The sequence below is a fragment of the Fukomys damarensis genome, unplaced genomic scaffold (assembly GCF_012274545.1).
Source record: "Fukomys damarensis isolate Sample0158 unplaced genomic scaffold, DMR_v1.0_HiC HiC_scaffold_13, whole genome shotgun sequence".
NCBI classification, from domain to species: domain Eukaryota; kingdom Metazoa; phylum Chordata; class Mammalia; order Rodentia; family Bathyergidae; genus Fukomys; species Fukomys damarensis.
In genome coordinates this window covers 2,990,677-2,995,410 of record NW_022900925.1, presented here as the reverse complement: position 1 = coordinate 2,995,410, position 4,734 = coordinate 2,990,677, and the positions used below count along the sequence as shown (strand labels likewise).

General features: G+C 43.0%; 1 protein-coding gene across 1 annotated transcript in view; it reads right to left on the bottom strand.

Moving 5' to 3' along the window:
* The window catches only part of Pmp22 (peripheral myelin protein 22), a 36,528-nt gene extending 34,505 nt beyond the window's left edge, over positions 1–2,023 (bottom strand). Inside the window, exon 1 of the mRNA XM_010618836.3 lies at positions 1,851–2,023. The gene's annotated coding sequence lies outside the window, so the exon portion shown is untranslated. The remainder of the gene's footprint in view (positions 1–1,850) is intronic.
* Between the last annotated feature and the right edge of the window lie 2,711 nt (positions 2,024–4,734).

Here is a 4,734-nt window from a genome sequence, read left to right as displayed (position 1 = left end):
CACACACACACACACACACACACACACACACACACACACAAACACACACACACATCTGTTAGTGTACTGAGTACTAAAACTTTACCACCATAAGTGACCCATAAATAATTCCCTATTATTTTACTGTTCAAAACTGGCTGCTATTTCAACTAATTGTATACTCTCACTCTAAGAAAAGCAAGAAAGAAATATTCTTCAAAGAATGGTCTTTTAAAAGAATGTTTGTCAATTTTTTACTCAGTGCCCATTATTTTCCTGGTTGGTGAGAAAGGCAGTGTGGTGCAGTGATTCTGAGCTCAGGGAAAGCTGATTACCTTGCTTATTCCTGTTGGGAATTGGGACAGTTTCTGAAGTTTCCTGAGGTTTGGTCTTCTGATCTGTAGAGAAGGCTAATATTTTTTTTCAGCTTTAATTGAGCTTATTGGTACAATTTAGGGATACAGTACAGTTACATTCATTGTTGGGATCTTTTACCTCTACATGACAGGTCTTGGTTCTCATTTTTTCCCCTGGTCCCTGCCCTCCCTTCACCCCCTCCTCCCCTCCCCATCTACAAACACTTTATTTCCATCTTTTCATTATCTCACATTTTTTTTCTTTTCCCTTATTACCCTTCTCCTACCCATCCCATCTTCCCTACACCTTTAGCTCCTTTCTTCCCATTTCTCAATGTCAGTAATATTATTAGGATCTTCTGTATTATTGCAGATTATTCACACCAGAGAAACTATTCGGTATTTACACATGTGTGCCTTATTTATTTCACTTAGGAGTATATCTTCAATGTGTATCCATTTTCCTATGAATGAATCTATTTAGAGGGCTAATATTGTTTCAGAGGATCGTGGTAATAATTACAGGAGACATTTATTACAGTGTCCAGAGCAAAGTAAGAGGCCAGTCTCTAAGTTCCAAAGCCTGTTATTATACTGTCACATTTATCTTTCACATCAACCCCTTCAAGGAAGACTTTACTATTTCTGCACTGATTTACAATGTCCAGAGTTGTACAGTTAACTGAGAGACATAAACAAGTGAATGACTAAAGAAATGAAAGCATTTTTCTCTACTTTGTGGGTCATTTATAAATCACATTTGCCCTAAAATTATTACTTTGTTTCATGCTATTCTTTTATTTACGCAATCAGTATTTATGTAGTCACTCACTACCTACCCAGTACGGTTCTAAGCTCTTTACAGATATTAGCATGTTTCATTCAAAATTTTCTTTCTTTTGTTTTTTTAAGTAAACTCTTCCTTGAAGTATTATACATCTAGAAAGGTGCCTATATTAAGTCCACACACAGCTCAGTTCTTCCTTTCTCTTGAATCCAATACTTTAATCAATGGCCACCTAAGTCCTAGCCACACTGTAAGCCACCAGACAGATGAACCCATCTGTCCCTTGCTGCCTCTTGCTTTCTGCCTGGCCCCCAACAGGAAGGAGGAAATGCTACTCAATGCAGTGACCACCATGCTTGGCCACACCCAGGGCCCACTACAGGCCACTAGTGGAAGGGCCTTCCTAACCTGCTGACCGTGATCACTTGCCAGCTGTGTGCACGCAGCTGTTTTCCATCACAAACCTGTCACCCCTTTCTCCTTTCTAGCCTGGATATCTTAGGGAATTTAGATGCTCTCAAATGACTCTCTTGCCTCCCAAGCCAAAGTTTATATCGAGCTCTTAAACAAGGACGTAAAAACCTCTCTGACTCCACAGGCAGTTCCAACACAAATGTACTGTCTCCACTGCAATCCTTTCCTTTTGCAGTTTTGCAGGGGGTGAAGAATGGGGTTGTTCTCTGTAAAGCAGTCACCACCCAGAGGCACAATTAACCAATAAAACTTACCAGGCCAAACAGCGTAATTCCTTCTTCCACGCAGGTATCTTTGCAGTCAAATGCAAAGGGTGGCAAGGCAAGGCCCTTCCCACAGGACAGCCAGAGACTGATGGCTGACAGACTCTTAAGCCTTGCTGCCTGAGAAGTTCCCTGGTGGTGCTCCCTGTAACTGAAGCCAGATCAGGCTTCTTTCCAGTTTATTCAGGGGCTGGTCCAATGCTGGGATATGTCATGGTGGCCTGAGAGGTTCTCAGCCTCTACTATTTAAAGAGACAGTGTCCAACTTTGAGTAGCTTCTAGAATAGGGTAGTCCTTAGACAGCCCGCAGGTAACGGAGGGTCTGGAATCAACTCAAAGAAGAGGATTGAGTGCCTGAAACCTAGAAGGCCAAGGCTATTCTCCCTGGAAGTCCAGCTGGTTTATTAGGAGAAAGGTCCAGCTGATTCTCAGCAGCTTTTCCTCAACTCTCAGTGAATTTCACAGTGATCAAATCTATTGCATGAAGGGTCTCTGCATGTAATGTTATATGTGCGCAAATATATTTCATTTTTCTTACAAAGCTCCCACGCTGCACATATAATCTCTCACAGCATCACCCCAGAGAACCAAATGTCTCAAAGTCATCAAATCAAATCCACTTTTTTTCCGACCGTAAGTAGCTAGGATCTCTGCTACTGGCCCTGTCTTCCTTGACTCCATCCCACTGTACCACACTAGCAGCATGCTAGCAGTGTACTAGAATGAAACAGAGAAATGGGTCTTCCAGCTTCTTCTTCATAAGCCCTTCATCAAGTCATTATTAAATATCAACCCTCATGAGACAGGTAAACAAGCTGCTACCAAAAATGTCCTAATCTGCCAGGCTGGGTAGGCAGGAAGAGCAATTGGAAATGAATAGAGAGGGTGGCAGATGATGGCATGTGGGTTTTCTGGTTCTTTGCATCCTATACTCCTTCAAGCTCTCAAAAAGAGTCCTCCATCCTAGCAGCTGCTCCTGGGTGGATGCTTGAAGACTAGGGGATGTGGTTTCACTGGGTGAGTTTCCTGGAATTCTAGCAATTTCCTCATCTCTTATATCAGGGATCCCCAATCTTGAGTGACCCATAGAGTTTGGGGAGGTCCGTATCTGCCATGGAAACTTTATGTGTTGCTGCTCGCCCCAGTCAAAAGCAGATCTCAATGGTTCTCTCCAATTTTGCTTGCAGCCAGCCTCTTTCCAATTCAGATGAAGGTTTCACCTTCCTCCATTTGCATAAGCCATTTTTATTTTTCCCAGCAGTGGTTCTCATCCCTGACTGCTCATTAGAACAGTCAATTTGCCAATAACTTGACCCTGGGCTATGCTCTGAGACACTGATGCTAGTGTTCAAGAAAGGGGCTTGGGTCTGGGTCATTTGTAATGTTCTCCTTGCCCAGGATGTCTTGTTGTGAAGCAAGGTTGTCTGGACTTAGTACATCAGTATTTTCCTTCCTCTTTCTTACATAGTGGATCCCCAATTGAGTGTGAACAACGTGCACAGCAGTCTGCAAGTTGTAGTTTAGTGTTGCCAGGTGAAATGGGGCTGTGAGGAAGAGGGAGAGAGGAACCTCTCCCCCAGCCTTCTTCCGACATGGTCTGTACAGGTGGCTGGAAAGCACAAGCATGTATTCTCTGACTTCTCCAAATAGCCGCTTCATGGCATCTCCAAGATTAAATTCCAGAGGTCGCTGCCCTGTTGCCAGAATTAAATGTGGACACAACTGAAGAGATCATTTCTGACCCAAGAGCTAAGAATTCAGAGGAAAGGGGTGGAGCCTAATGAAAGATGAGGTGAGAATTTTGCTTCTGACTGGAAAGGATCGATCAGATTATCCAGTCCACTCTTCCTCCATGAGCTTCTTTTATTAGGGCCTGCTTTCCTGACCTCCCAACTCCCTTTGTTCCTTCCATTTCCCAGTAGTGAAGCCCTGGAGGGCCTGCTGCTGGCTGCTGGCAAGAGAACTAGTTCCTACTGCAAACTGAGTTCCACTGGCCCACCCACCAGGTACAGACACATTGGCCTTCACCCACCTGGGCTGGGCTCTGTGCCTCCTCGCTGAGGGAGGGAACAAAGGAAAGCACCGTTCTGGTCCTCTCCCACTTTAAGTAGCCCCTTCCACAGCCAGATGGAACCTCTAATCAAGAATGTATGTCGAACAGGGGAGGGCGGAAGGAGTGAAGGGAGGGCAGGGATATGTGGAAAAAAATGAGAACCAAGACCTGTCATGTAAAGGTACAAGATCTCAATGATGAATGTAACTGTACTGTGTACTTAAAAAGTACCAATAAACTCAATGAGAGAAAAAAAAGAATATATATTGAGAGCCGGGGATTTGGCTTAGATGTTCCACTGCCTGCCTCAAAAGTACAAAGTCCTAAGTAGTTTGAGTCCCAGTACAAACAAACAAACAAACAAAAAAATGCAAGCTGAACAAGGAGACTTTAGGGCCATGGACAATTACATTTATTATCATTATTATTTTATTATCATTTCCCTTTTATACATAGAGAAAATAAGAATTATGGAACTTCCCTGAGGAAACATAGTTAAGTCACAGAAGACTGGTTAATTCCAACACCTGAGCTTTTCTGCTGCTCCATTCACCATCGGCTTAATAGTACCAGGCCGTATAGAAGTTATTGATTAAACTAATAATAGCCCACATGTACTTGGTGCCTACAAAGAGCCAAACATCCTCCAGAACAGTTTATATAAATCAAATCATTTAATTCTTACAAGAATTGTGTGAAATAGACCGCCATCAATTTCTTTTATGAAATGAGGAAACAGGCACAGCAAAACATCAAATGGCTTTCTCAAGATACTTTGCTGCGGAGCCCACACTTAATGTCTTGTGCTGAATGCGTCCTACA